The sequence below is a fragment of the Ailuropoda melanoleuca genome, chromosome 7 (assembly GCF_002007445.2).
Source record: "Ailuropoda melanoleuca isolate Jingjing chromosome 7, ASM200744v2, whole genome shotgun sequence".
Lineage (NCBI taxonomy): Eukaryota > Metazoa > Chordata > Mammalia > Carnivora > Ursidae > Ailuropoda > Ailuropoda melanoleuca.
Window position 1 is genome coordinate 110,344,632 of NC_048224.1, and position 22,932 is coordinate 110,367,563.

The 22,932-nt window shown below is 35.5% G+C and overlaps 1 non-coding gene across 1 annotated transcript; it reads right to left on the bottom strand.

Moving 5' to 3' along the window:
- Positions 1-22,352: 22,352 nt before the first annotated feature.
- LOC117803158 lies at positions 22,353-22,457 on the bottom strand. The gene has a single exon (XR_004626858.1). It is a non-coding gene; the product is annotated as a U6 spliceosomal RNA (small nuclear RNA).
- Positions 22,458-22,932: the final 475 nt, after the last annotated feature.

The following is a 22,932-nucleotide window of genomic DNA, read 5'->3' on the forward strand; positions in this document are numbered from 1 at the left end:
AGGCATCACCCAGAAAATGGACAGCTGCAACACCAAAGCCCCTTTCTGGAACTTCCCTGGAGGACAGTGATGAAAGGAAATCCTCGCAGTGGTCAGAAGTTTGAGCAGTGTACTGGATTGTGCACTTTGCTTGGAAGGAGAAATGTGTAACTATAGACTGATTCAGGAGCTGTGACTGAATGTTTGGCTGATGGTCAGGGACTTGGAAGGAACATGATTAGAAAATTGGTGATAAGGAAATCTGGGGAAGAAGTATGTGGATAGACTGGGCAAAAAACGTGAAGGTATTTGTGTTCTGTGTGAATTTTCATCAAAGTGTGACCTCAGCAGAGGAGTATTTTAATAATCAAGTGAATCAACTTCTTTCCCCAGCCACCCCTGTAATTTGCAATGGGCTCATGAACAAAGTGGCCATGGTGGCAGGGAAGGAGGTTGTGTATGAGCTTAGCAATATGAACTTCCACTCATCTAGGCCATCCTGGCTGTAACCAATGCTGAGGGTACAGTCTGCCAGCAGTGGAGACCAATACTGACTCCTGATATGGCACCATTCCCTGGGGTGATCAGTCAGCTGCTTGGAGTCAGGTTGATTACATTGGATTGCTTCCATCATGGAAGAGGCAATATTTTGTTTTTACTGGAATAGACACTTTGGATATGGATTTGTCTTCCTCATACACAGTGCTACTGCCCAAACAACCACCTGTGGATTTATAGAATGCCTTGTCCACCATGATAGTATTACAAACACCATTTCTTCTAATCAAGGAACTTACTTCATGGTAAAAGAAGTACAGAAATGAGCCTATGCTCATAGAATTCACTGGTCTTACCATATTCCCCACCAGCCTGAAACAGTGCTTCACAGAATGATGGGATGGCCTTTTGAAGTCTCAATTACAGGACTAACTAGATGGTAACACTTTGCAGGCCTAGGGAAAGGTCCTCCAGAAGGCTGTACATGTTCTGAATCAATGTCCAATATATGAGGAGTTTTTCCCATAGCCAGGATTCATGGGTTCTTTGTCTTTTTCCTCTCTTATTCTCTTACCATAAGATTATTGACTTCATATCACAGTATTTGGAATTGTTAATTTTATAGCTTAAGGACTTTGTTCTGGGGAACATGTTAGTGCATTTTTGGTTGTATGCTGGATAGTTGTCATGTTGGGCGGAATTATGATCGTATTATTGTCTTTATTTGAAGATTAATTATGGTTTAAGGAGATGCAGATGGGTACCAAGTTGACAGGGAATGAGCTAGTGATGGTTAATTTTATGTGTCGACTTGACTAGTTCATGAGGTGCCCAGATATTTTGTTAAATGTTATTCTGGATGTGTCTATGAGGGTGTTTCTGAAGGAGATGATTTGAATAGGCAAACTGAGTAAAGCAGATTGCCCTTCCCAATGTGGGTGGGCCTCATCCAATCCACTGAGGGCCTGAATAGAACAAAAAGACATGTAAGAGAGCATTAGCTCTCTCTTTGTGCCTGTCTTTGAGCTGGGACATCAGTCTTCTGCCTTCAGACTCTGACTCAGACTAGAGCTTTACCATTGATTCCCTTGGGGCTCCAACTTTACCAGCTTTAGATCTTGGAACTCTCAACCTCCATAACCACATGAGCCAATTTCTATTGATTCTATTTCTCTGGATTACCCTAAGATACCTCCTTTTTCTCTCCCTTCATTTCTTTCCTCCCCTCCCTCCCACTATTTGTATACTTTATTTTGTCCTTTTTGTTTAATTTTCTCCATTTCTGATTCTCATTTCAATCCAATCCCTACCATGAGTACACATGTTAATGTTTTTGATATGGGCTCTTAAATATGCCTTTATCTTATAAATTCATTAGTAGTTTTGATTGTATATGTGCCTTTTTAATATTTATTTTTATTTTTTATTGTAGTAAAAACACAACAAAATTTACCATCTTAATAATTTTTAAGTGTACATTTCAGTGTATTCACACTGTTGTGACACAGATCCTCAGAACTTTTACATTTTGCAAATCTGAAACTCTGTACCTTTTAACAACAACTCCCCTTTTCTCCCGTGCCCCTGATAATTACCATTTTACTTTCTGTTTTTGTGTTTGACTACTTTGGATTTTGTATATTTGTTTTGAATTAACATAAATTATATTGTATTATAAAGCTTGTTCTATTCCTTTATTCATTTAACACTGTTGGTAAAATCTAGCCAAATCACTGTGTGTGTCTCTATCATTGCTTCTAACTGCTGTATTTTATATTTATAGTTTGCTTAGTATTTCAGAGTTGTATCCAATCAACTTTTTTTTCCCTGCAGTGAGATATACCTGGGTTTCAAACTCTCTGTTATCCCAACAATTACCCAGTAAACATCCTCAGACATGTCCTGTTATGGATACCTAGGAATGTGATCATGCTTAGGACATTTGATATTTAATTTTATCAGGTTGATCTCCAAAATGACTATACCCAGATTTTATTTCATTCAGCAGTGCATAAATATTCTCTTCTCCCCAAATCCTCACCAAAAATTTGGTGTTACCCAACTTTCTAATTTTGTCTATTTATATACTTATAAAGAGATATTTCTTTCTGCTTTTAATGAATATCTTGGATTACTAATGACTTTGAGCACTATTAGATATTTAGACTTTTAGCTTGCTATGAATTGATCATTTTTGGACTTTGCTCACTTTTAAAAATGAATTTACTGTCTTTTTCTTGTTTTATCAGAATTATTTGTGTAAGTTAGAGATTAGTTCATGGTTGATCTTGGACCCTTAACATATCTTCTTTCTGCCTACTATTTTTTACTCTATCCATGGGATTCTTCATTAAGCAGGAAACCTTAATTTTTATTTATGCAATATATATCACTTTTGGCTTTCTCTATTGTGCTTTTGGAATCCCTGTTTTTAAGCAGTCTTTCCAATTTTTAATTCACAAAATATGCTTATATTTTTCTTCAATTACATTTGTATTTATGCCTTCACATCAGGTCTCTATACCAATATAGAGTATGCAGTAGGGAAACAACCTTGTTTTTCTTCATACAATGAGCAAGTTTCCCTAATACAACCTACCACATTATCATCATTTCATTTCATTGTGTTGAAGTGCCATCCCTACTATATTTCAGTTCTTCCTGGGCCTAGTTCTGAACTTCATATTCTGTTCCATTCTTTTTTTCTATTTGCTTTGGCACAATCACACTTATGAGAAATGCTGTAGTTCTGATGCTCATGAGTGAACTGGGGGACGGAGCCAATAGCCAATGCTTGTTCACCATCTTGTCAGGACACATAATGCTTTCTCTTTTAAATCACTAGATAGACACTATACACAAGAGGAGGGCTGAAAATAAAGATATTTTGAGGAGAGAGTGGTAATTCTTAGTGACTTATAATATTCTAGCCTTCAGATTCATACATGGGGTTGACTTCTTTTGATGACAAAGGATATTTTTCTTGAGGTAGATCTTCAAATGACAGTAAATTAAGCTCTTAGATATACATACAGCTTGCTCACGGTACTCTCAGGTCTACAGCATAATTTCGATTCCTACCATTATGGCACTGTTCCCACCCCTAGTACCCATAACTGGGTCTTATAATAATCACCTAAGTTTTTACTTTAATCACACCTCTTGGCTCAGTTCCACCCTATAACATGTTATCAGATTGATTTGCAACCAATCTTGGATAGTATAGGATATATTCACTGGATCTCCATGGACTACTGTGTACAGCCCCAATTCCTAGGCCAGCATTCAAAGTCCCTGTGATTCTCATCAATTCTTCCAAGCTCATTTCTGACTACCTGTGTATATCTTCAGTTAAACTATACTCTTTGCTGTTCTCTAAGTTTACTCTGTGGCTTCCCACCTATGGGTTGTAAACATCACAGAATTATAAAGCTTAAAGCAAACTTGGAGATGCTCTAGCTCAACCCTCATTATACAGAAGTGGAGACTGAAGACCATGTGATTATTATGCACTCACACTTGCATCCCAGACTCGCAGTCCATGCTATTTCCACTACACTAAATTTGCCTTGCTCATGCCCTTTCTTTGGCCTCTAATGTTTTCCCCAACAACCCCTTCCTCCCTAATCTGCCTGTCAAAATTCTTCCCTTCCTGAAGGGATTGGGTTTACTTCTCTGTCAAAGCTTTACCTGATCTTAATCAAAGTGAACTCTTCCTCTCTGGTTTAATAAGAAACTCTTCATGAACTTACAGTCAGCCCCGTACTGTGGTATGTGTGTCATGTTTTCTCCCTCCTCCTAAAATCTGTGTGTTCTGCAAGAAGAAGCTATGTCATCCTTTTGGTGCTTAGCACATTGAAATCACTAGAATAATATTTGAAGACACAGAAGTGACTGAATAATGAGTCACTCAAGAGTGATTGACAGCCTATCTTTCCAAGGTATATGTGTGCTGGGGTGAAAGAGAGAGGCCTGGAATAATTTATCTTTTTTTCTTTAGCCCAACTAAACACCCTTAAAGTTTGCCATGGATTTCCACTTCTGTTATTTGACAGCTAACCTTGCATCATCATAAAATGAGAGTGGCAACAGCTCATTGTCTTTTTTCCAAATGTTAAACTAATCACACAGCTATTAGAGGAATCATCAGAAAGAGTCTAATGAGAATCAAAAAGCTGAAGAATCATTTGATATTTTTTTTCTTATTTTCTTGCTTTTCCCTTTATCAGTGTGTGTGGATGGGTGATGTTAAGGTGTGTGATGTGAGTGTCAGGAGTTGGAGAGCCAAGAGACAGAAATGAATATGGAAAAAATATATGACTATTGGGCTTATTAAAGAAAAAACAGACTGTATGAGAATAGGTATTAGAAGATTTTTGCTAGAACAGAAAGCAAAAGTAGTTAAAAGACATTTATAAAATTCTAAGTAAAACTGCAAAAAATACAGAAGTATTTTCTGTGATGTGCTGGCTGGAGGTCCAGCAGAATGCTTAAGGCTGGTACTGAAGCAGCAACAGCTAGCACTATTTTTTTTAAGAGAAAAACAATTATTTTTGGCTGTATTCTAGGCTCCAGTCTTTCTGGGAGAAAGATACCAGATGAATTAGTTATTTAAGAGAGATACATTTAGTAATTTAAGAATTTTAACTTGTTAGAATTTGGAGAATGGGTAAAATGTGAATCACTCTCTCCCTGATTTATAGGAGGTTGGCACAATGTAAATCAGGACAGAAAACACTATAGCAGATTTAGTTTCTTTGAATTTTTCTTTTTTCTTATTGGTTGAAATACATTGACTTAATAATGGATTTGTTGATGTTTAAGAAAAAGTAACATATTTCTGTGAATCAGTATAACTTCTAAGTACTGTCTTGATCAAAACTCAGTAGATTTAATGACAGTGCCACTGTTATAGTTTGTTCTGCTGTTATATCTTTGAAAAAGAAAAAAATAATAAATACTAATAGGTTTCTAGATATATTTTCTACTCAAAATCAAATACTGTTGTTATATCTACTTAGTGGAGAAAATATAACCTTAAAAAAAAAACTTGGGTTCACATTTTCTACAAGAAACTAATTAAAATCACATTTCAAAGCAGAAAAGTACAATGGCTGAGAGTTTACTTTATGGAATTAGATCTTGGATCAACTCTTTATTCATTATCTACACTGCTTGAAGTCAAGAAGGCCTCTTAATCATTCTAAGACTGTTTACTCATCTATAAAACGGACATTGTATGGGGTTCTTATAAGGATTAAATGTAATATATAATACAAAGCATTCAGTATGGTGTCTGGAACATGCTAAATTCTTGATAAATGTTATCTACTGTTAGCAGTGGTACCATTCAATCATCATTGTTGTCATCCACAGCATTATAATAGCCAAAGTTTAGGACAGACAAAAATTAAGGTGATTCATATCTATGTCCTGTCTAGACATACAATTGGTTCCAGCAATCACTGGGATTATGCATGGATGATCCATCCATTTTAATGTCCAAATCATACAAAATTGTGCAAAATTAAATTGCTTCTAAAAATATAATCAAATTATATCTATAAATAATAAAATATCCAGCAGCTACTTTTAGAAATGCAAATCTGATTTTGTTTACTCTCCTGCTTAAAGCCCTCCAATGACTTCCACTGTACTTTGAATAAATTCTGACATTTTAAAATACCCTTGAAGGCTCTACAAGATCTAGCTCCTGCCTCACTTCTTCCCTTTTCCCCTCTCTCCTCACTCACTCTTTACCAGGTACACTTGCCTTTTGTTTTAGAGATCAATAAATATTTTATGAATTAATAAATAAATGTGTAGATGAATAAAATATGCTGAGATCTGGTCAGTTCATTTTACCCTAATTTGTACCTTAACCTTAAAGACATTACCTCTTTCATTAAGTAAAGAAAATCAAAGTCAGGGGCACCTGGGTGGCTCAGTCGCTAAGTGTCTGCCTTCAGCTCAGGGCATGATCCCAGGGTCCTGGGATCAAGCCCCACATCAGGCTCCTCTGCTGGGAGCCTGTTTCTTCCTCTCCCACTCCCCTTGCTGTGTTCCCTCTCTCACTGGCTGTCTCTCTCAGTCAAATAAATAAATAAAATCTTAAAAAAAAAGAAAATCAAAGTCATTAATTATAGGTAGTATTTATTTTTCTTTTCTATACAGTTGACCCTTGAACAACATGGGTTTGAACTGCACAAGTCCACTTATATGTAGATTTTTTACAGAACAGTATTGTAAATGTATCTCTTCCTTATGATTTTCTTAATATTTTATTTTTTTAGCTTGTTTTGTTGTAGTAATACAGTATATGATATATATAACATACAAAATATGTTAATTGACTTTGTTATCAGTAAGGCTTCTGGTCAGCAGTGGACTATTAGAAGTTAAGCTTTTGAGAATTCAAAAATTATATGTGGATTTTTTTTACTGTGTGGGGGTTGAGGCCTCTAACCCCCACATTGTTCAAGGACCAACTGTATTTTCTACTTACAAATTTATTTTAATATGCAAATTAATTGTAAGTTTACTGTAGGAAAAGACCTATTTTGTACATACTTCTGCATGCTTTTAGCTCAAATACCAAATATCTAAAAAGTTGATCATGATGACTTTTCTAAGGTCAAAGTTGTTATGCATGCAGGCCTGGGGATAAATTCTAACAATGTTTTTTTAATAAAACTAAGCTCACAATAGCTTGATAATTCAAGACACAGAGCCTATTTGTATTTTTCTCTTCTGATATACTAGAAATTTACACTGGATATAGTTTGGAGCATAGCAGCAGAACATGCATTTCCATAAATTGGTCCACTTGAAGGATTTTAAAGGTTGCTTTTCTACCTTTTCTATATTGCTGGTTTTAGAGGGTCAAAAGATTCAGAGTTCAAAACAGTGATCTCCTGGGAGCTATGGATTTGTCACCATGGCAACAAGCACAATAAAGCAGTAAACAAGGGCAGAAGAAAAGATTGTCTCTTATTGTTCCCAAGCAAGAAAGGTATCAACAAAACTCAACTCTTTCAAAGCAGATATATAATTTTATTGTAAATGTCACTAATAGTTGTGAGTTTCATAATTTCTGGCATTTTATTTTCTTGACCTAAAAATTGAAATAATTAGATGATAGAATATTAGTTTTGAGGAATATGATTACTTAACTGCTACAAATTGCAATGCCATCTATTAATATCAGTTTCTAACCTTAATATACAAATTACTCAAGGTCAGAGTAAGTATGAGTGAAGGTTAATTACTTTTCATCATCTATGTCGATTGAAGCATAAGAAATGGAAGAGACATTTAAATTAACAAATAAAAAGTTCAGAGGAGTATCTTAGAAAAGGTTTTTTACATTTGAGTAGTCAGTAAACAAATCTCAGAAGTATGGTTACCTGGACGGAGAATCTTTACTCCTGGAAACTAGTAGCAAAGCAGCTAGACCAGGAGTTGTGAATTCTGCCTCTCTTCATTAAGCCCACTGTTTGATGTTGGGATTGGGCTGCCTCACAAGGCACACAGGAGAACTGTACCATCCATGTAACAGGGATGAGGTTGTAATAACTGTTGGCATCAAAGCTCTGAGAAGCATTTACCACATTGTATTGTAATGTACCATTTACATTTTGCTACCTCAGTCTGGATTGTGAGGTCCATGTGGGAGGAGACCAGCTATTATCATCTTTTAATAGTAAATGCCTATTCATAGTGCCTGGTATTTAGAAGTTGCCAAAAATATCTTGTGGATTGGATGAAAAAATGACTGAAAAAATAAATTCTATCCTGGATTCAGCACTCTGTCCACTTCTGCCCAGTCTTATATCTTTGATGATAACATTACTAAAGGATATGTATTTGCCTTTAATGAGATGAACTGATTGGGAATGGTTTATTTAAAAAAAAAAGCAAAAAAATCTTTGTTTTTCTCAACACTTTTTGTCTAAATCTGACATGCATAAACTAATAATTCTTTTAGGTAACATTTGTCAAAGATAAATAGCACTTGATCTAGTTAAGAAAGACTTAAGACTATTGCAATAAGGGAGAGAGATTGACATCAACTTCCTTGAAACAGAAGACAGGAGAGTTGAGCACTTTTGTTAGCTAGCGAAAAAGCACTTGAGAATGTTAGGTGGCTGGTGGTTCAGTGTGATCAGGCCATCTGTGTTTGCTAATTGACACTTAGTGAAGTTAGGCTCTCTACTGTACCACAGAAATTGTGATATGGAAGCTTTATGTTTCCTGATGATTACATTTCAAAGGGATACTTTCCAAGGCCTTGGGAGAGGCACTCCTGGGTTGTAAAGCTGGCAGGAAGGTTTATATCTTAAAGGGGTGGAGAAAGAATTTATAATTGCATGCTTTTATAGTAAAGGCTTTAAGGAAAGGGAGGAGAGGGGCTTATTGTCAGGAAGAAAACAATTTCAAGTTTTGTCAAGCTGAGTGGAATGTTTAGGCCATCTTGGTCATACTCTACATTATAACTAAATGGAAAAACTTTACCCACACATTAAAATTTTTATCTTATTCATCCTGATTTTACTATTTTTTTTAATTTCAAGGGATTGTCAAAACTAATAGTACACCAAAATTTGTTATATGTACTTGAATTCACTTCATCTTTACAACCTTTATTTTATTTTTATCTATTTTTTCTTTTTTTTAAGAATTTCATCATCCTTCTGAAGGCCAAAACTTGATCATTATAATTGCTTTTAATTGTAACTTTTCTAGCTTTCGTATACTTTTTTTTATGAGAAACAAGATGCAGAATGATACTCAGAATCCCAGGTATGATTGCAGCATAATTCCTTTCATAGATTTGAATAATGTGTTATGCATTAAGCCAACAACTCTATGTTGAGAAGTGATTATATTTGAGGCATTGTCTAAAGTGCCATAGGAAGAAAGAAGTCAAATTCTGTTACTCCCGAAGATCTTTCCATTTGACAGAGGGTATGGAAAATGTTCTCTAGTATCCATGTAGTAAATGTAATGAAAGAAGTAGGAAATCACTGTCTATGTATATTTGTCCAAAAGAGAGAGAGATCACTTTTGAGATGATTTCATGAAGATGATATTTCAATAGGATCTGAAAAGATCAACATGTTTATTCGTGGAAGACACTTGTTTCAGATAAAACAAATGTTTGAGGCTGAGGTGTAGAGGAAGGAAAGTGAAAGTGTGTTTGATATTTGCTGAGTTTGCAAGTAGAAAAATAAATTTATTTAAACCTTTAGTTATGTTTCTTAAGCTATAAAAAGTTGGGATGTTATATCACTGCAAGTTTATTCTATTACTTCGTCAGCCATACAGACTGAATCCCAGGGATGATTTGAAACCTGTCTTTGTTTTTTCCTTCAAGGTGCCAGTTGAGTTCACCTCAGATTAATAGTGAATTTCTCTTTTCTTCTGCATTCTATATGTCTCCTACCATGGTTCTACTGGTCTTTGATTTATTCTGCCAGATTGATGGTTATTTTTCCTCTCCACCTCTTACCGTGCTTACATTGGTTCAACCCAGGAGCAGAGGGATTCGGAGTAGGAAATAGAGTTGGGGATGGGAAAGGTCATTTCAGTCAAATAAATAGGAGATCAGGTTGAAGAAAAGAAGCGTAGTAAAATTCCAGCCTCAGGATGAAGAATTGATATCCTAAAATTCTTTGTGTGACTGATTGGCATAACTTCTAGAACTCCAGATCATTATGAGGTAAACGAATCTCTCTTTGCTTTTCTGCCCCCACTTTGATTTTCTAAGTTTAGTTTAGGCCAGAATTCCAGAAAGCAGTGGTGGTATGTTCTACTTCAAGGTGAGGATGCATGTATAAGAGGAGTCAAGGGTTGGAGAGGTAGATTCTTTTTTTTTTTTTAAAGATTTTATTTATTTATTTGACAATGATAGAGACAGCCAGCAAGAGAGGGAACACAAGCAGGGGGAGTGGGAGAGGAAGAAGCAGGCTCATAGCGGAGGAGCCTGATGTGGGGCTCGATCCCATAATGCCGGGATCACGCCCTGAGCCGAAGGCAGACGCTTAACCGCTGTGCCACCCAGGGACCCCGGAGAGGTAGATTCTATTTCTTTCTGGACTTGGGTGGGCTTGAAACTGCTTTAGCCAATGGAAAACTGTGCAAGTGATGCTGTTTGATTTTTGAGGTTAGATCAAATAAGAATAGAGATTCTACTTGGCTCTTTTGCTTGGGACCCTTGACCCTGGAATCATCCACAAGACTGTGATGAAGCCCAAACTAGCCCATGCGAAGGGACCACATAAAAGGGTTAACCTAAGAAGAATAGCACCAATTGTTAAACCTGTGAGTGACTGAGCTTTCAGGTGAATCCAGTTCACAAATTGGAAATCTTCCAGATGAGGCACTCAACATTGTGGAGCTGAGACAAGACATTCCTGTTATGCCTTGTCCAGATTCCTAACCCAATTATTTATCGACACTAAGTTTTGGGGTAATTTGTTAGGCACACAAACTAGGTCTATGAATGACAGATGGAGTCTGAACTTTCTTTGAACTATTGAAAGTTTTTGGTGAAGGAAAAGCATAATTTGAGGTATGTTGAAGGATGTCTATTTTGATAACAAGATAGCAGAGGCGTCAAAGAGGAAGGGAAGGGGAGAAGTCCATGTTAATAAAGTTCTAGGTTGAATCATGGCAGCAGTGGAAATAGGACGGGGTAGACGTGAATAGCACTGTGAAAAATCCACCATATTTCAGTGCTGCTTGGATATAACAAAAAAGATACATGGAAAGGGAAAAGTCAAACAGTTGAAAAAATTTGACAGTTTTTAGGAGCTGATACAGTTTGGGGAAAATACCTTGTTTGAGAACATTGAGTTCAGTGTGTCAGTGCAACATCCCAGAAGGATTCAGTGGCTGCTAGAGATACATAGTTGGGCATACTTTTCATTGAGCCAATAAATGAAAATTATAGGAATATGATGAGAATATTGAAAGGAAAGCCAATGAATAAAGATGAGGGGCAGTGGAGATTTAAGGACAAGAGCAGGAAAAGGAATGAGACAAAAAGTTGGAGGAAAAAAACAAACAAAAAAAAACACCCACTAAAATATAGAAAGTACCAATGGAAGACAGTATTTCATAATGACAAAAAATGGTTTGTCAATAATGCTTAGGATGAACTTGAGGACTTAGGAAACTATTGTATTTTATGATTAGTAGTAGACTGTATTGAGAGTGGCCTCAGGTAGGAATGAGGCAAAAACCAATTTTTAAGGAAAGTGAGTGGCAGGGATGGAACTGGAAGCAGGAGGAATACACCTAGTGAAATTTCTTGGTGAAACAAAAGAGAGAGGAAAATGATTGCTCAAAGATTAGGGGGAATTGTGGCATCTTTGAGGCAACAATGGAGAAGGCGACAGAAGGGTTCAATGCATGGAGTTGGGAAGGAAACATACAAAGATCCTATGTACAAGGATTAGTCTTAAATGGAAAGAGGCCACTTCTATGAGTCAAAAGAAAGAAAAATGAAAAATGAAGTAGATACAGAAATCAGAATTATGTTCTACCATTTTGTTCCTGACTGTATCAATATTGAACTCTTTTATTGGGAAATAATTATGTTCTCTTTAAAGATACATAAAATGTTAGTTTGCCAAAACATAGGACTGTGACCTACAGATTTGTGTAAATAAATAAAAGTTAATAATTTCAAATATTTGTCTTGTATGTAACTTTTGGCATCCCAAATCCACTGACAAGAAAATTTAAGAGTACTGTATAATCTATTAATTGTTGGTTATTGGTTATTATTGTTTTTTGGCGTGTTATCACACTTTGATCATGTCTCTTGCAAGCATTTATTTCAATCTGTGTCCAAAAAAGTCTTCATAATCTCAGAAAATTGAGGAAGATATTTATGTAATTTAGTCTTAACACTTTAAAACTTCTGACGGTGCCAATTGTATTTGGTCTATGCTTTTGCCTATGTTCATGAGAATCTCTCTCTCTTTCTTGCCCTCCTCCTAACTCCACTTCCATCCCCATCTCCATCACCTTCATCTCTAGGTAGATTTGGAGCTGGTTTAGTTTCCACTATGCATTCAGGCTCTATCTAAAACTCCTTTTATTCAAAAATGACTTAGATTAATTAACATTACAGATGTGACATTATTTGCCTCCTGGGAAAGCTCCTGATCTGGGGGGTGATTAGGAAATCCTATCATAAATGTCATGGGTGAAATTTAAGAGAATGCCTAATCACTCTATGTATTATGGTTATTGGGATACTGTCCCAAAGCAGGAAAATGGAGACTTTCAGAAGAATCATGTCATTCTTTTTTATTCTTTTAATCAACTCACCAAAATAAAGTTTTAGATACCTGAATATACACAACATTTCTCTATTTGATAAGCAAATGAAAAATATTCTGACAGTAGAGATTATATAGAATCTTTTCCTTTGCTCTAAAAATATCTATAAATGGTATCTGTTTATATCATATATTGATTTAAAAAAGCTTATGGTAACAAAAATTAGGAAAGAAAAATCCCAGGAGGCTGGAGATTTAGAGTTCACATAGCATCTGCAGTTATTACCCTTGTGGTAATTGTGTACACAAAGACACAGATTGGATTTCAAAAGTTCATAGGAAGTATTTATGAAGCCAAGAACAATTCTCTTGTTGCAATTCCTGACTTACATAAAAGCACTTCAGAATACCAGACAGGAACACTTGTATTTTCTAATCATTTAAAGGCCACTTTGTGAGTCCAAACCCACATGGTTCAGTGTTTCTGGTTATTAACATTTTGTACTGTCATTTGCCCATATTTGTTAAACAGTTTTTAATTGCTATTTTGCTTTCCTCCTTAAACGGTAGTCTTTGTAAATGAAAAAGAAATCCTGTAGAACATGTTTTTTTTTTTTAATTTTGTATTGAAAATTTTAAATGAAAATTGTGCTTGTGTTCTGAGCAACCATTTGAATTACTTTGTCTTCTTGTGACACTGGTTTTTTGAAAGTGTCAACTATCACTTGACTCTTCATTATTAAACCATCATCATTATCCTATTGCCCTAGAGTAGGAGGTTGAATACATGATTTTATTTCTTTCTTTAACAAAAATTTTTAAAAGATGGAGAGCTCGATTTAAGTGTTATTTAACATTGTTTTAATAAATATTTATGGAGATTTTAAAAACTCAAATTTTAAAAATGACTTTAAAAAACAAAAGACAATAAATGTTAATGCAAATGTGGGGAAATTAGGACCCTTGCACACTGTTGGTAGGAATGTAAATGGTGAAGTCACTATGGAAAATAATATGGAAGTTCCTCAAAAGATTAAAAATAGAATTATCATATGATCCAGCAATCTCACTTCTGGGTATTTATCCAAAAGAATTAAAATCAGGATCCTGAAGACACGCTAGCCCTCTCATGTTCATCATAGCATTATTTGTAATAGCCACGATATGAAACAACCTAAATGTCCATCAACAGATCGATGGATAAAGAAAAGGTGATATATTCATTGGAATTTCATTCAGCCTTAAAAAAAGAAGAAAATTCTTCAATATGCAGTAATATGGACGAACCTTGAGCACAGTATGCTAAGTGAAATAAGCCGGTCACAGAAAGACAAACACTACAGGATTCTACTTATATGAGGTATCTAGTACAGTCAAATTCATAGAATCAGAGAGTGACATCGTGGTTGCCAGAGGCTGAGGGGAGGGGGGAGTTACTAATCAATGGGCATAAAGTTTCAGTTAAACAAGATGAACACATTCTAGAAATCTGCCATACAACATTATACCTAGAGTCACTAGTACTGTGTGATACACTTAAAAATTTGTTGACAGGATAAATCTCATGTTAGTTGTTCTTACCATAATAAAATTTTAAAAAATTAAGCGAATAAAATATTTCACTCCCACTTTGGCTTTAAGGTTTCATTTAAAAGACACAATATAGATTCATTCTTATTGTCCCAATTCTGTATTTTTGTTAGTTCTTTGTAGTAACCTTTACCTTTTTATGGACAATTTGGTGGAATTGAATTTTTCTTTGTCATTAAATTGTCATTGCACCTACAAGACTAAGATTTTTCTAGGTAATTTAAGTAGAATCCTGGCACTATTTTACTATAAGTTACGAACTCATTTCAGAAACGCTGAGTATCTGCTGTACATCAGGCTTTCTGTTAGGTGATGGCTGTGAAGTGGTGGACCCAACAGAAGCAGTTTCCACCTTCATGGAGTTCCCACTGGTAGGGAGGAGACTGGCACAACCATATCAACACAAATTACATAATTACCACCTGTGATAGGTACTATGAAGGGAAAGAGCAGCGAGCAATGAGAGATTAACACTAGGGGACTTATTCCACTCAGGATTATGGGAGAAAGTCTCTCTGTAGAGGTCTCAGCTGAGACCAAAATGATTAGTGACCCAGGTGAGGAATGAGTAGTATGATATTCCACGAAAGGGAGCTGTACCTGGAGGCCTTGATGTGGGAAATGGAGCTTAGTATATTTCTGGACCTGAGAGGAAGGTCCTAATGCAATGGGACAGGGAGAGGGGGAAGATGAGTTGGAGGTGGAAGGTTGGAATAGACAGAGACCAAATGATGCAGGGGTTTGTAGTTCATGATAACTCTGTTTTGTGAAGTACAATGGGAAATTTGGAAAAATGTAAGTGGGAAAGTAGCATGATTGTATTTCATTCTTTAAATGGTTACCATATAGAAGGTCAGTAATTGGAGAGCAAGGCAGAGTGCAGGGAATACCTCTGTTGAGGAAGTAAGTCAGGAAGTACATCTTTATTTTAATAAACACAGTTTGATTTGAAGAGCAATGGATATAATAAATATCATCAGTTCTGTGTTCTGTGTATCTCATTGTTAAATTTACTTATATTTTTTGTCATATTTTTTACATTTAGTATCTGCATAGTCTTATTTCCTATTTTCAGTTTCTCTAAAAATTTAAAATCATGATACCATAAATATGATGAATACGATAAATGAATATTCAGTAAAATTTTATTGAACATACACTGTATGATAAGAATTGTGTAAGGTGAAGACATTTAAAACTGCCTTCTCTCCCCCTACCTACTCCCACTCACACCTGTGGTCTTTTTTGCCTCTGTACATCACTGAGTTACCATTTTCTTCTCCCTGTACTTGAAAAATATATATATATTTCTTCTTTCTATCTCTTACTAAATAATATCTTTATTTCATTCAACTCCAGAGTGCTTGGCACTGATGATTCTGCTGGGCTTGAGATAGTATTATAGAGTTAGGTAAGTGTCATCTCATGCCTTAATTATTAAGGGCCCAGACTATCTAAATTTGATGATGCTTCTGGCAGCTCATAAGTAATTTTGACAACAAGAAAACTGAAAAAAATAATTCTTAAAAGTAAAAAACCAACATCTGTGTTTGCCATCTAGAGAACATAATATACACCTCTAAAGAAACTATCTGTCCAATGCAGTTCTTAAGATAAACAAATGGAGTCCCCCAAATTAGAGTGCAGTTGTGCATCTTAATTTTGATTAGATATTTATGCAAAGTGCGTTTTTTCTCTCTTTTTAGAGATGAATGCCCAAGTATCTCGCTTACCATTTTTTATTTTGCTGTTGCCACAAATTGCACAAGATCTCATTAAAGTTCTCGTGTCCATTTAAAGTGCACATTTTTAGTCATTCTTCAAAAATGCATTCTTTGGTTTTTGCTCGTTGTTGAACAATGAATTCTCTATTGCTTTTATAAAGAAACATAACACTTACCAGCACTCAATAGTGAATTTTGTAAGTAAATTCCTGAGTTTCTGAAATGATCTTTCTTCACTCTTTGCACTTCTAGATGCTCTGTGTTGCAGGCACTGAGGTTTAGTATTTAGTAAGCACACTAAATTTCTTGCATAAAATTATTTGTTCTTATAAAAATTTTTATTGAATTGAGGAAAATATATTCAGATTACAGCAATAAACATCAAGGACTTGTGCTTGAAATTTCAGTTACATATATTTAAATATTTGTCATGGTAGTTACGAAAATGCCCATTTCCCATTACAAATATAAATTAATATATTTTCTTTAATCTAGATGCAAATAAGATCAATTGTTCTGATAAAACTATGTAATATTCTTATAATGATAGTAGTTAAATATGTCACTTGCATATAGATGAGTTGATCACATAATGTATACAGGTACCATGAAGAAATCTTTCTTCATTGTTGAGAAAATAGATAATGTATTATCAATATCTGTCAGTTCTATCAATATCTATCAGTTTGAACACAATCCTAAGAAAAAATAATATAATGAACGTGTGTTCTTGTCTGTTAGTCCATTGATTTGAAGAGTGTTGTTGTTGTTGTTTTTTAGGACATATAAATAAGGAAAGAAACTCATAATCGAATAAACAGTGTAGAATTAAAATTCACTTCCTAATTTTTTTCCACATGCAGCAATTGAATCATTGGTTTTAGAGATTAAAAAAAAAAGCATTAGGTACTGGGTACAGAAAAATAGGTAGAATTGACAGTCTCATTGATTTTGAAACAAAGGGAAATATTTTTTACTTAAAAGAAGAGCTTATATTTTTAAAAGTTTCACTTGCTTAAAATTATCAGACTTTAAGTTAGTCATATTTGAGCACCCACTGTGTACTCTCCTTTATAATAGCTGCAACAATTCTGTCCTCCTCCAACCTTGATTTATTCAAAGGGATTTGCCAGGGCAATATGTAGATTATCATCTCTGAAAATGCTGATGGGAAGCTAACAACTTAAGCTCATGTGAATGAGAACCAGGGCTCCCTCTTTACCTGCAGAATGCACATGAGGTTTTGTTTTCCCTTAGTATGCCGTAAATGTTCAAGACATGCTTGTTTGTTGTTGATGATGGTAGTAAAAATGCTTAGTATTTGAACCCTCAAGTCAAAATCAAGGTTTCTAGATAGTGGTAGCTGTGATATAGTCCTTATTACAGCAAAGGATCCCTTTTAGTGTGCTTAGCTACTCACTTAGTGCATGCCACCTAATTAGCTCAAGGTTTGAGAGTAAGTTGCTTAGATGACAGCTATTAACTGGTGATGCCGACAGGATCAGGTTGAAGAGCTGGATACTCAAGACCTGTCAGCATAAAGGTCAGTGATTCTTAACACTGACTGCAGAATAGAATCGCCTGGAAACTTAACTAACTGATGGTCTGGTTGGAAGTGCAGATTCATTCAGACAGAACCAGGGGTAGAGGAAGCCTGGACAGAAATGTTTTTAAAATTTCCCAGGGAGGGTTCCTATTGTGTAGACAGGATTGAGAAACTGGGGAGTGGCTCCTGACCTGGTAGCAAGAGGAGAATTGAGTCACTCATTTTACCTGCTCTATGGGAAAGGTTTGGTTACAGAGGCTTCGACATGATATTGTTTCTTTCATTAGTTACGAGGTTCTCAAAATGGTCAAGGGACTGGTAGAATCAGCATCTGGGAGCTAGTTAGAGGTACAAATTTTCAGCCCCCATGCTAGAACTACTAAAACAAGAACCCTGGAGATGGGAGCACAGAACCGTGTTTTAAAATTATGGACTCTGGGAAACAAACTGAGGGCTTCAGAGGGGAGGGGGGTGGGGGAATGGGATAGGCTGGTGATGGGTAGTAAGGAGGGCACGTATTGCAGGGTGCACTGGGTGTTATACGCAACTAATGAATCATGGAACTTTACATCAAAAACCAGGGATGTACTGTATGGTGACTAACATAATATAATAAAAAATATTATTAAAAAAAAAAAAGCCTTCCAGTTGATTCTAATGTACCTTAAAGTTTGAGAACCATCGTTTTCAGTAAAACCTTGGCTAACAGATATTTGTAGGTCAACATTTAAAGCTTTCTTCATTCATCACCTGGTTGGAGTTCAGTAAAATAGAAAGTACCTGATCAATCAGTCAATCAATCAATCAGATATTCACTTATCTGGATGAAGAAACAGCTTCATCAGCAGACTAAAGTAGTTGACTTAGATGACATTTTATTTTTTTAAAAGATTTATTTACTTTAAAGGGAGGGAGAGAGAGAGAGAGCGTGAGCATGAGTGTGGGGAGAGGCAGAGGGAGAGGGAGAGTGAAGCTCAAGCAGATTCCTTGCTGAGTGAGGAACCAAACTCCGGGCTTGATCCCAGATCCTGAGATTACCACCTGAGCCGAAATCAAGAGTAGGACTGTTAACTGACTGAGCCACCCAGGCACTCCTGACATTTTGTTATTATAAGAGCCTTCCAAGAGTAATGAGTGACATGTCATAAAGGTTCGCATCCAAAAGTTAATGCTCTTCCAGAGACTATGATGTGAATATTTCTATTCCTTTGCTATTACAATCCCTGAAGCAAAACAGCTTTTCCCCAAATTTTGAATATATTTACATAACAAATCACTTCTCTGGTGGTCAAAATTAGACTCAGAGTAATAGATTCCCGAGTTGTTTCTTTTCCCATCTGAAGAACAAAATTGGTGTTAAGGCAAGAAAACATATTTTCTACTCTGCTGATGAGTTAAGTCCTCTAAGAGTTGTAAGGATAATTGGAGTTCTCATCACTACTACAGCTTGACTCTCTCCCAACGATTTTACTTATTTAAGGAAAGTGTCATCTGTATTCTTTCTCTGGTCTAGAAGTTTTTAGTATTCTTTCATTGTTACTCTCGCATTTGGTTTACTTTTTGACATATACACTTTTTCTGTATATATGAAAATACATATATTTGTATGTATGTATTCAAAGCTCTCGGCTTTGAATCTCCATACAGTGCATGGCACCTTCCTTTTTCTATTACATATTTCTTCTTGATAAGCTGTGCCTCTTTCACTGTTGTACATCATGAGTCTCAGCCCATCAAGTTTCAGTAATATCTCTGTTCATGTGTACTTCCTTGAATTAAAATTGAGATAGAAATTTTGGCCTGGGATTTTGAATATTCAGATATAATCTTCTGGGTCTAAATACTAAAGAGTTACCTACCAATTAAAATTCTCTTTCCGCATAAGGAATAGATTCAATGATATTGTAATAGCATTGTATGGTGACAGATGGTAGCTACACTTGCGGCAAGCATAGCATAACATATAGAGATGTTGAATCATTATGTTGTACACCTGAAAGTAATGTAACACTCTGTGTCAAGTATACTAAAAAATTTTTTTAAAAATTCTCTTTATGTTCATGGAATCACAGAAATGCAGGACTAGAAGGAATTTTGGTTTTGCATAGTTCTGGAAACTGTTTTTTGGTTTTCTTTTCATTCTATAATCATTATTTTACCTAGTAATTACGGAGAAATGTTAACCTTGTTATTTTTATCTTTGCCTTTCAAACTGTAGTTTAAATATATTTCCATCTAGCTGCTAATTATCCTACCATGAGTACGTTGTTGGTGGTGTAGTATGGAATCTGAAAACCTCTGAGCCGTGTTTGTCAATACGAAGAATGCAGGCCTCTGTTCTCTTTCTATGTCTACTCTAATTTCCAGATTCTTGAAGTGGAATAATATTTTTACTGTATTTCCATGTCTTTTTAGTTGCTTTGGAAGCAATTTTGTTTTTTTAATGCAGTGGTTCTCAGACTTTAGTGGTGTATCAGAGTAACCTGGAGGGCATGTTGAAACAGATTGCTTTCTACTCCCAGAGTTTGTGATTCAGTAGGTCTGTACAGGGGCTCAAGAAACTGCATTTCTAACAAATTCCCAGCTAATGCTGTGGGTACTGTGACCACGTTTTGAGTACCACTATTAAGCTGCTCTGCCTTCACGAGATGAAAAAACAATAGTTTTAGCATATCAAAATCTCCCTCAAATCCACCTACTATTCACCATATCCATTTTCCACCTCTTACCATGTCTCCCTATAGTAGTCAGAGTGATTATCTTAAAATAAGAAGTAGCCTATATAGTATTTTTGAATTTGGTAGCTCCTCTGCCCAAAGCTCTTCAGCATCTTTCTGTTGCTATCCAGGTAAAATCCACCTCTCTTCCATCCGCCAACATCATTACAAGGGTCAGCATAATCTACCAGCCTTTCCAGCCTCATCTCAAGGCTCGCTTTCCTTTCTGGTCCTCTTTCAAGGAGTTCTTCCCCAGCTCAGGCCTTACATGTCTACTCAATGCATTCTGACATTGCTAACTCCTGCTCTTTCTTTAAGCCCCAGTATAAAAGTCACCTTCTCAGAGAGGATTTCTCTGACGCCTACTCTATCAAGACTTCCCATTCTACTTCTGGGGTGAGTAACTCTCCCGGTTTGCCCAAAACTGAGTTGTTTCTAAGGAAATGAGACTTCCCGTGCTAAAACCAGGATAGCCCCAAACAAACTGGGAAGATTGGTCATGCCACCTGCTTCCCAGTTGCAAATTTTACTTCTTCTTTACAGCTCCTACATAATTTATAATTGTATATTTAGTTGTGTGGTATTTTTTAAGTGCCTACCATCCTTATTCGATTATAACTCCATAAGGGAACAGGTGATATGTTTCTTCATCTTTTTGCTTCCAGTGTCTAGCACTACATTTAGCTACACTTACCAAGTACCTGCTCAATAATTACTGCTTTTGAAAGGGACACCTGTCTTATTGGTTACTTTGTTACAAAGGGAAACAGAGAATGCTGACATGTGTTATACAACAACCCATATCCTTCTGTCTCACTTATAAACCATCTCATCAGAACATTTTGAAAATAATGTACTTTCTTCCCATTGGTTCCTAGACATTGCTAATGTCTTTCAGTTGACTAGAGCCCATCGATACCATGTATGTATATGGTTTATGGATCGTCTCAGCTAAGAGAGCTGCAGCTAAAGAAACACCTATGTCACCAACTTATTAAATTGGTACACGCAGAACTTTTTAAACTAATACAATTAATAGTAACTAATATTGAGTTTTAGATAAATGCCAACCTCTTTAAAAATGTGTATGTTATGAGATAAATACTTTTTTATTATCCTCATTTTCCCTGTGGACACAGGGAGAATAAGCATTATACCCAAAGTCATATATATAGTAAGTGGTTGAGTCAGGGTTCTAACTTAGCCCTTTCTGACTCAAACAAGCCCAAGATTTTATCTATTCCTTTGACAAAAAATGATAGGATTATTATTATTATTATTATTATTATTATTATTATTATTTGGGGGGACAAATGGAGAGGGAGAGAAAGAATCTTAAGTGGGCTCCATGCCTAGTAAAGAGGTTCATATGGGGTTTGATCTCACAACCCCGAGATCATGACCTGAACCAAAATAAAGAGTTGGACGCTTAACTGACTGAACCCTCAGTCACCCTGGATTGATTTTTTTTTAATTGAAGTACAGTTGACACACAATATTCTATTAGTTTCAACTGCATATTAATTTCAGGTGAATCACATAGTGCTTCAACGTTTATACATTAAAAAATGCTCACTGCCAAAAGTGTAGTTACCGCACGTCACCTTACAAAGTTATGCTATTATTGACTATATTCCCCATGGATTGACGCTTCTCAATAGGAATTTACTTGCGTGGATTGAAAAATCATCTTGTTTAGGCAATCTGCCTTTTGTAAATTAACTCAGTGGTACCTATTCAATTATAGAAGTGTATTATATATATATATACATATTTAAATCATATGTATTATATGCACATAATATATATATATACACATATATATTATCATGTGCACAAAAATATATATCATATATATTTGCTAGTGTTTTGCTAGTACATGAAAGCTAACATTTATCTAATGCTTACTGTGAGCCAAATTCTAAATTAAGTATTGTTAAAAGAGATGTTATCTTATTTAAACATCATACTTTATGAAGTAGATAGTGGTATTTTCCACTTTTAAAAAAATATAGAATGATTCATGAATTTATGTGTCATCCTTTTGCAGGGAACTTGCTAATCTTTGGGTTGTTCCAATTTAATACATCTGTTGCTGAAGTGAGCACAATATTTTCCACTTATTATAGGTGACAGAATTGAGGTGCAAACAGAAGATACAGACACTTCTCTTAAGGTCATATAGTTTATAAATGATGGAGCCAGAGTTGGAATACAAGACCATTTGATTCTTAAGATACATTTGTCATCTATGTCTTTCTTTTCAAATCTCCAAACTCACCAGAAATTAAAAGCTTTTAGCAATATTTTTTTCCGGTGTCTTTTGTTTATTTCTCTATTATTCAGCACAGTTGGCTACTGGCATTTATGGAATGTTCTTTCTCATGAGAATTTAGGCACTTGGAAATGTACTTAGTAACTACAGGCCACCTCAGGGTATTAATTTTTATACTACCACTCCTGTTGGTAAAATCTTAGTGAACCCCCCCACACACACACAATGTTTCTCTTTCTTTGAAGAACAATAGAACCTTTCCTCTCCCAGATGTCTGACAGTCATAAAAACTTGACTAACATAGCAGAGA